Here is a 9,507-nt window from a genome sequence, read left to right on the forward strand (position 1 = left end):
AGTTTAATTCCTGCCCTCTCTTTAAAATTATCTCCTTAAGACACCTAAAAATTTTCCAACCAGAAAAAATTACAGGAAGTCTGATTAAGATTTCAGACTCTCTTTGCAGGGATTTGTCTGAATATTGATTTGGGAAGGCAGATGAAAAATATAGAAACAATTAGAGGAGAAACTGCACTAAACATAGGCCTTCCACCCTCCAGGGAAAATCCTAAAGTGGTAAAACACTCTAAGTGCCTACTGAAAAATATTAGCTGTGGAAAGTTACCTGAGAGTCTTCCTGTACTCAGGAATGCAAGTTCTGTCTTCACTCACAGAACTAGGCAATCTTCATATCTAGATCTTCTGCCAGTTTTTCTTCCTCCTACATGACTCTTAACTCTGGTATCTGCCTGGAGATAAAAAGTGAGAATTTCAGGCATCTTGCTCTTCTAAATGTGATACATGTTCAGAAACTGCAGGTTTTTGGTTTCTCCTGGTTTAGCTACTCCATAAAATTCCATATTATGTGTAATAAAGAAAACAGATACATCATTTAAGTGGTTTTGTACTGTAAATAAAACATTTGAATTGGTGGACAAAGATGGATAAGAAATGACTAATGGATGGTGACGATTGTGTGTTCTTCTGATCATGCAAAGTTAGGCACTGTATTTTCAGAAGAGCGAGTCAGAAAAGCAGTTGTTACACTCCAAATGGGCCTTTGTATTGCTGATCACTATTATCAGACAGTCACTTCACCATGGTTTTCTAGAAATCACCTGAGCTGGATCTTCTGGTATAAGACTGACAAATGATTGAGATTTTTTTGCAGACACTAAAACATTTAAAGCTTCCCTGATTAATCTAGGGGATATTGGCTACTTTTTGAGGGAGAAAACAAGAAATTTCTTGTTAACAGAAGGAATGGAAGAATTTCAGGTAAATCAATATATATTTAGTGTCTTAGGAACCACCAGTAACCCATCAGTTAAAAAAGAAGTAGAAAAACAAAATCTACATCTTTAAAATACAATAGATGTACTCATTTTACTGATCAAGGCTTTTTACCTAGCCTGGGCCAGAAGAGAGCTAAGGGAAGGGAGGGAGTTCAGAGACAGCCACACTACCAGCACTGGCTTGAGCTCTGCTCTGCACTGGTGCAGCTTTGGCTGCCACAATATAAGAAAGACATTAAGCTATTAGAGAGCGTCCAAAGGAGGGCCATGAGGATGATGAAGGGCCTTGAGGGGAAGCCCTTCATATAAGAAGTGGCTGAGGTCACTTGGTCTGTCCAGCCTGCAGAAGAGAAGACTGAGGGGAGACCTCACTGCAGTCTGCAACGTTCTTGTGAGGGGAAGAGGAGGGGCACACATTGATCTCCTCTCCGTGATGACCAGTGACAGGACCAAGGGAATGGCCTGAAGCTGTGTCTGGAGAGGTTTAGACTGGATATTAGGAAAAGGTTTTTCACTCAGAGGGTGGCTGGGCACTGGAACAGGCTCCCCAGGGAAGTGGTCACAGCATAAGCCTGACAGAGTTCAAGAGTATTGTTTGGACAATACACTTGGGCATATGGTGTGACTCTTGTGGATGACCCTGTTCAGGGCCAGGAGCCGGACTCAATGATCCTTGTGGATCCAACTTGGCATATTCTGTATTCTGTGATTTTACCTTCCACAGACAGAACTGAGAGCACGAGGGAGCTGGGGGGTTTAAGTGCCACAAAACAATAATGAGGCAAAGGTGTGACCTGGCTGGCATAGAAACAGAGTCACATTAAATGCACTACTCACCTGCTTGTATGTTGGTCACAGCACAGCTTTGCACTAGTGACTAGAGACTAAAGCCACAACCCTTCCTCAGGGCAGCAGTCCTGGAATGAAGACTGAGTGCATGGAGAAGCTCCTGCATCCAAGATGGAGAGCGGGATGGCCACTGCTCCTGCAGCACTGGGCCCAAGGAAATCCCCAGGATGGCAGGGTCTGTCCTGCTGATAGACACAACAGCTGGGTCCCACTGACAGGACCAGGCTCATGGTCCTGGGCCAGGGCTGGATAAAAAGCCAACCCACAGGGCTGGGCTCAGCTCCATGATGACCATGGGGACAGGCCATGCCAGGGCATACGTCCAAACACAGGTGGCGGCCCAGAGCCAAGGTGCTCCACAGGCGTGGCTGAGCTGGGGGCCAGCACCCGCCAGGGCAGGCAGGGGCTGAGGGCCCTGGGCTGGGCCTACAGCGAGCCCCTGGGCCTGTGGCTGTGGGCAGGCTCGGGCTGAGGCAGGCCCGGCCGGGTGGTGCCCGCGGAGCTGGCACTGCTGCTCTGGGGGCCCTAGAGGCGACATGGGAGCTTACAGTGAGCTGCGGGCCTGGGCCCCCGACCGCCTGACAAAGTAACAGTGCTGAGGTTCTCCTATTTCTGCTTTTTGTACTCCTATATTTCTTCTTTTGCAATCCTTTTTTGCATTATTTTCACTGGTTTGCTGCAGTTTGTGAAAAACACTTTTTAGTCGATTTCCTTAAACTCATTCCTTTGATTGAGCTGATTGGTCCTCAGGAGGATTTAGTTCACCTGTGGGAGCCGCAGCTTCCCTAAATCTACATCTGAAAAGAGCCCTTGGGCTGTTTTCTCACTAGGTTCCCACACTCTGTTGGAGACAAACCCGTGGTCCCCTCTTAACCCATCATGAACACCAGCTCTCCTGGGGCTGCAGCAGCCTCCACAAAGCTCTCCATGCCAGTTCCCCCTGTCCTTGCAGTGCTGCAGCCACGATTGCATGGATGAGGCTTACAGGGATTTGGTTTCCCATGGAATGCCCATGAGTCCTTGTTCTCTTGTGTGCATGTAGTTAATCATTTTTGAAAAGCAACCTTCCCACAAAATTTCATATCTGCTGTTGGAACTTTAATCTCATTTGCTGGAGAAAGTAAGATAAATAGTGAATGGAAGTAATCAAACTACTGTGCCATAACTGCATATTTTCTTTACATTCAGCTTCTTACAGACCCTCAGCCCTCTGAAACATTCAGTTCGCAATTCAAGTTTAAAATCTTTATTTTTTGTTCCTCATCTTGTTTGCTCAGTGCCTCACTCCCACTGTTCTGCTGAAAAATGGGCGAGTGTGAGTAATTAAGCCAGAAATAACACATGCACCAAGCTGCTACAATTAATCCACCAGTTAGACTAATGTAGTCCAATTTTAAATGCTAGTTTTCCTGATTTTTCTGCAGGAAACACTGCAGTTTTTAATCTATCACACTAAAACTTCTGCTTTGACTCAAAAAACTTATAAAAAGGGTATATTTTTAACAGAGTTAAAAGACTGTAGGGGGTAAACATGAAGCTTAAGACTGAATGAATAAGTGGCAGAAATCTGGTACATCTTGCACTTCCACAGAGCAACAGCTGATCTAGGTTGATTGTGCCATTTTCAGAAAGGAACAATTATCTTTACAAGCCTCTCTTCCATAAGAAAAAAAGGCATTTTCAAATGTCATTTGATGATTTCCAAAACAGCTCCTACCATTTGCTCTCTACAGTGACTGGCTTGCTCCTGTTCCTCAAAGATGTCAAAATTTAACAGTCTGTTCAGTATTTTAACTTAAAAACTCCTACTTCTTTTCCCACCCCTTCCCCTTTTTATGCAATAATCCGTATTTTCAGTGTTGATTTTATATACCGGATATTGTTAAATAATAATTTTGCACCTACCTGATGAAAATTTAGAAATACCTCCAGTCTTTCCAACTTGTTTGCCACTGTCTTAAGTCTGCTTTATTCTAGAACATTTTCAGTTTAATTTTTTGCTTGTGCGAGTAGCAGATCACAATATTTACAATTTGAATATTGCCAAATATATTGTAAGGAAGTTCAGTTCTCAAAATTTTATTGAAAACTACCTGAATTCAAATATTTTTAGCTATGCCAATTAAGAGTTTGGGCTTAACTTGTACGTTTTAAAATACCTGTACTTTTTCTTCCATGGGAATATTGGATGGTGGATACTCTACACTCAGTAGAAAATGGGTACAGCTGTATCATTTTGCAAAACATTTGACCTTATGGTAATCACATTGGGTATTATTTATAAGTAGTTATCACATTTAGCACGACGTCACATACATACCAGATATTACTTACAGCTTTTTTAAAAATTACATTCAAAATTTAGTACTTGAATTGAACTGTTGCTGCAAATTGAGAAAATAATCCAAACTGAAAGAGAATTTCAAGCACATGTAAGGAAATCAAGACCATTTTTCAACTGCAGATCTGAAGTTTCTGCAGTTATCTTTGCAAATTTTTCTTGGGTACTTCTGGGTTTTTCCACTTTTCCCATTTTTGGACATATTCCTAAATCTTCATTCCTTTAAGCCTAACAGTATTCAATCGTAGCTATTTTTAGTTTGCATTAGTCCCTGGAGCTAAACCTAAACAAATTTTTACACCCTCATTTTCCATAATTACTACAGAATTAAGCAATTTTACAGGCTTCTCTTTGCTGTTCTATTTATCAAATTCATCTCCATATTTCTGCTGGAGCACTAAAGAAACATTTGTAGGTGTGCTGTAGGGTTTTGGCAATATTGCTCCATCTTGTATTACAGCAATTTCCTTCTAATACATTTTAAAACATTTCTACATTCATCATCCTGTCTCTGAATATATATCTACCTAATGTACACCCTCTCCTAACAAGACCTGGCACATTTACAAACATGGAAAAATTTTTTCTTTTATAAAACAATTGAAAGCTATGCATTTCCAAGATTTTATCTTTACACCTAAATTATTTATGCCTGGGAAGTTATTTCTGTGCAATATATTCTGAGTCATGTTCAACAAGAATACATTTTTCTCATTTTTTTCTTAATGTACATTAATACATCACTGCCTGATAAATATGTATTAAGATTTCAGCCTACAGGTATATGTTCCAGTCTCTTGACATAGCTCTTCCTTTAATGTTTTCAAAATAATTATTGTGTTGCACAAAACCCATCTACTAAGTTTCTTGGTTAACATTTCCAGTCCTTGTATTTGGGCTTTGTGAAATAGTTTTGCTATGACAGTTGTACTGTCACTTTAGAAATGCTGGGAGTCACTTTAGCCTTTGTTGCTTCCTTGTGCAGTCCTGCGTGCTTCTCCCTGTCAGTGCTCCCTTGGAGCCTTATTGGTTTTATTTTGCTTCCCGGTGCATTTGATTGTTGTTTACTAAGTATAAATTGGGCAATTTTAACTATATTTTCCTCAGTTGTGGATATTGACATCTTATTGCAAGAGTGCCTTTGACCAGATAGCCTTTCCCCAACATCTTTTTACTCATTTTTATTGTAAGGACTTTATTTCTTTCTGGAAATTCTGTGTTCTTTGGTATCCAAATGACTTTTCTTAACTTGCCTTCTATTTTTGATAGATATATAGCCTCTGAATTAGCAACCTTTTTAACAGCTGCTTCACTTCCCTTCCTCATAGTGCTCAGGATTAAACATGACTTGCACACTCCAATGCCCCTCCAATTTGCCTGCCACACTTCTGCAGCATTTCAGGCACCCAGGGGGTTTGGTTTCCTCGTCTCATGTACACAAGGTCTTATGCAGTTTCTTGACACACTCTTCTTCCTGCCCTGCTCCTGGCATAACTCCCTGTGTTTGGCTGCTAGTGAAGATGATGGTCCTGCTTCCAAGGAGCACTCTTCCACAGTAGCTAGAATGAAGTCAGTTGGTGACTTAGACTCCAGAGGAGACCTTAAAACACCATCAGCTTCCCCAGCTGGGCTCTCCTGTGTCTCTTCCTCTTTTCCCAAGGTTTCCTCTTGGCAAGACAGACAGGAGGGCCTGGCAGCAGTGCAACGGTGGCAGGGTGATGAAGTAACTGTGTGAACACAGTATGTGCTCCCTGAATAGACAAAGCACTTTCCTCTGCAGGGTTTCAAGATGAGCACCTTTCACCAGCACCATGTTTGTCCAGAGTAAACAAAGGCTAAGGTATTGCAGATCAAAACATTAACAAATCAGGTTGTCATACCATTCTGAGATTTCAGCTCCTCTTGAGTGAAATTTAAATCTTTCTGTAGTATCATTTTCCTTCATTTTGCACCAAACACACCGGTTTACTTCTATTATCATGCGCCTGGACAATTGACATTTGTTTGACCATTTGAGAACTGTGTGACCTTTGAGTTTACTGAGAAATATGAATAAACATGTGAACATAGTGAGCAATTTCTCTTCTCTGAAAGCTTATTGTGTGTTCAGGTTTTTGGAAGAGACTTTTATAACATTTGTTTTTGTCAAAGATAAAGGACAATTCCTCCTAGCTACCTTTACTAAGCTCCAGTGCACACATTGTGAAGTTTTTTCTGTAGAGCATGAAAATAAACAGAAACTCCACTGAGCATAAATATTTGAGGACAGATTAGAATTTTCTGTCCCAATCATACATTCTTAAAATAAGCCTGACTTGGTTTTGTTCATGTTTTTCCAGGAGGCACAAGCAATTCTGCAGAACTGATCTAGACAGAACAGAAAGTTATGTGCATTATGATGGGGAAAGAAGAGTTACCAGCAGTCCTGTGAGGACATGACTGACACCATTACAAGCAAAGGCCCCAGGATAATGTGTATGAAGAGGAACACAAAATCAGCAAGATAGGGTTCAGCAAGATCACCTTAATTGCTTATAAGCAACTGCTCTTCCATGCAGAAGCAAGGAGTGCCTACAGGGCACTGTGATGGGAAAACCCAGCAGGACACCAGTGTGCCCCTCAGCAGTGCCTGCACACGTGCATGCAGCATTGGGAATAACCATGAGGAGCTAGAGATCTGCCTGACATCACAGGCTGTGATCTTTTTGGGATCACAGAGACATGGTGGAATGGCTGTCATGGCTGGAGTGTTCCAACAGAGGGATGCAAGCTCTTAGGAAGGACAAGCTTAGAAGACGAGGAAAAGAATTTGCCCTTTGTGACAGAACAGCTTGTGTACATGGAACTGTGCCTGGGGATGGATGATGAGTCAGCTGAGAGCCTAGGATGTACTCCACAGTCCTGGGTAGGGAATCAGGAAAAAAGCATCATGAAAAGTTTTACTGAGCACTGGAAGAGATTGTCAAAGAGAGGTTTTGGAATCTCTGTATCAAAAAATAATATATTAAAAAGCCACCTGAACGTGGTCTTGGGCAACACTGCTTGAGCATGGGGGTTGGACATTTCTCCTAGTCTCAATCATTCTATGATTTTGTGATCATACAAAGACCGAAAACAAGTGTTGTCTAGCTAATCCAAAAGGAGTCTTGGCTTTGGCTTAATAAAACAGTCAAAAATATGTAAATTACAAATTCTGCTGGTATAGTCCTTTCAAACCACTACTCTATGAAGTCTGGAGATACAATCAGCAATGAACCCAGTCTTCATTACAGGAGCAATCTCTGAGCTCTAATCATAATGATGATTTAACTATTGACTTAACTATGACTTAACTATTTCATAATGAAAAATAGTACCTGGAGGTTGAATGGACTGCACTGTCTTCCAAGGCCACAGAATGCAACAGTTACTGCATTGGACAATGTCCTCTGCCCACACAAAGATGCCTATTCAGGGTGCTGGAAGTGGGCACAAACACCAAAGAATAAATGTTTTGAGACACAAGTTTTCATTCAAGTCCTATGATTAATGCAAGGAAGTACTGGAGTTAATACTTTTAGTAAGAGCAAACAACTGATACACTGGAGTCACATAAAATACATCCACACAAGACATTTGCTTTGTTGATGCAGATGATAAATACCTCAGTAAAAATTCTTGAATGTTGAACAGAGTAAAGGGATCAAGTCATTGTGCCCTTTCTCTGATACTGATCTGACACTTTTTACAAGAGTTCCTCTGTGGGTTTGGTGGTACTGGTAAAATGTTAGCAACACTGGAAATATTTGTTTGCTTCAACCTGGATTGTCACTAACAGACAAGAGATCAGTATCTTTGAAATTAACCTGTGTGTTCATTACCTACTGGAGTGGTATTTTAAAAATGAAGTCACCTGGTTTACCAGTTCTTCATCATAAGACCTAGAGATTATACTTCCTCATATTCCCTTTAAAAACATCCTGAGATTTGGGGGGGGGGGGGGGGAAGAACATTCTAATCAGTTCATCTCTATACTTATTTACTCCTAAGAGGAAAAGAGAATGTGTGCTGCACATAATTTTGAAGTGGAAAAATGTGTGATATGGAGAGAAGACAAGATTATTTAAAAATTATCTCAGAACAAAAAAAAGGAAAATATTTATTTATCCCATTTTTCATCAAAAAAATTAAATTTTCAAACATCCTTACAAAAATCTCACGTTTGAAGAAAGGAAGGAGAAAATATGTGGAATGCAATACAATTACTATCTCTATGGTAGATGAGAAAATAAATATTCTGAAAACCCAGTGTATGGATATAAACTTTTCATCTGGAACACTTAAGCAGCATTAAGACTTAACAGTTTAGTTTCCTTTTCAAACACATTAAGAGAATAGTAAAACTAAAAAATAGCACTTGTGAACTTTTGGGGAGGCCATGACCTGAATGAGGGGATCATGTGCCCTCTCAGTCACTTTGCAGGCAGTACCAAATTGGGCAGGAGTGTTGATCTGCTGGAGGGTAGGAAGGCTGTGCAGAGGGATCTGGACAGGCTGGATTGGTGGGCTGAGGCCAGCTGTATGAGCTTCAACAAGGTGAACTATCAGGTCCTGCACTTGCATCACAACAACCCCATGCAGCACGACAGGCTGGGGGAAGAGTGGCTGGAAAGTTGCCCAGCAGAAAAGGACCTGGAGGTGCTGGTCAACAGCAGCTGAACATGATCCAGTGTGACTCCAGGTGGCCAAGAAGGCCAATGGCATCCTGGCCTGTATCAGCAACATTGTGGCCAGCAGGACCAGGACAGTGATTGACCCCCTGTACTTGGCACTGGTGAGGCCACACCTTGAGTGCTGTATCCAGCTTGGACCCCTCACTACAAAGAAGGACATTGAGGTGTGGGAGTGCATCCAGAGAAGGGCAATGGAGCTGGGGAAGGGTCTAGAGAGTAGGTCCTATGAGGAGTGGCTGAGCAAGCTGGGACTGTTTAGCCTAGAGTAAAGGAGGGTCAGGAGTGGCCTTATCACTCTCTGCAACTTCCTGAAAGGAGGTAAAAATGATAGAACAGTGGAAATTACCTCAAGTTGTGCCAAGGGAGATCAGGCTAGTAACAGAAGTTTCTTCAGTGAAAGGGTGGTCAGCATTGAAACAGCATACCTAGGGAAGTGGTAAAATCCCCATCCCTGGAAGCATTCAAAAAAAAAAAAAAAAAGTGGATGTGGCATTTAGGGACATGGTTTAGTGGTGAACATGTCAGTGCTAGGTTAAGAGTTGCACTCTGTCCTAGAAGTCTTTTCCAAACTAAGTGACTCAGTGATTTTCTTACCCTGCCTTCATCATTTGCACAGAATTTAGCTGCTGTAAGTTGTCAGTCATGGGTAACAGTAATTCCATATTCT

General features: G+C 41.5%; 1 protein-coding gene and 1 long non-coding RNA gene across 4 annotated transcripts in view; both read right to left on the reverse strand.

The window, feature by feature from the left end:
* Window positions 1–1,948, reverse strand: part of LOC128790264 (carbohydrate sulfotransferase 9-like) — a 28,401-nt gene extending 26,453 nt beyond the window's left edge. For all 3 annotated transcript variants that reach the window (XM_053946862.1, XM_053946867.1, XM_053946863.1), the window contains exons 1-2: window positions 1,776–1,948; window positions 269–392 (exon numbers count right to left, since the gene is read on the reverse strand). The gene's annotated coding sequence lies outside the window, so the exon portion shown is untranslated. The remainder of the gene's footprint in view (window positions 1–268; window positions 393–1,775) is intronic.
* A 4,434-nt stretch (window positions 1,949–6,382) lies between these two features.
* On the reverse strand, window positions 6,383–9,507 carry LOC128790265 (uncharacterized). The gene is made up of 4 exons (XR_008431679.1): window positions 9,435–9,507; window positions 9,187–9,291; window positions 6,652–7,586; window positions 6,383–6,495 (listed from the first exon to the last, which is right to left on the reverse strand). It is a non-coding gene; the product is annotated as an uncharacterized LOC128790265 (long non-coding RNA).

This window comes from Vidua chalybeata, chromosome 6 (genome assembly GCF_026979565.1).
Source record: "Vidua chalybeata isolate OUT-0048 chromosome 6, bVidCha1 merged haplotype, whole genome shotgun sequence".
NCBI lineage: Eukaryota > Metazoa > Chordata > Aves > Passeriformes > Viduidae > Vidua > Vidua chalybeata.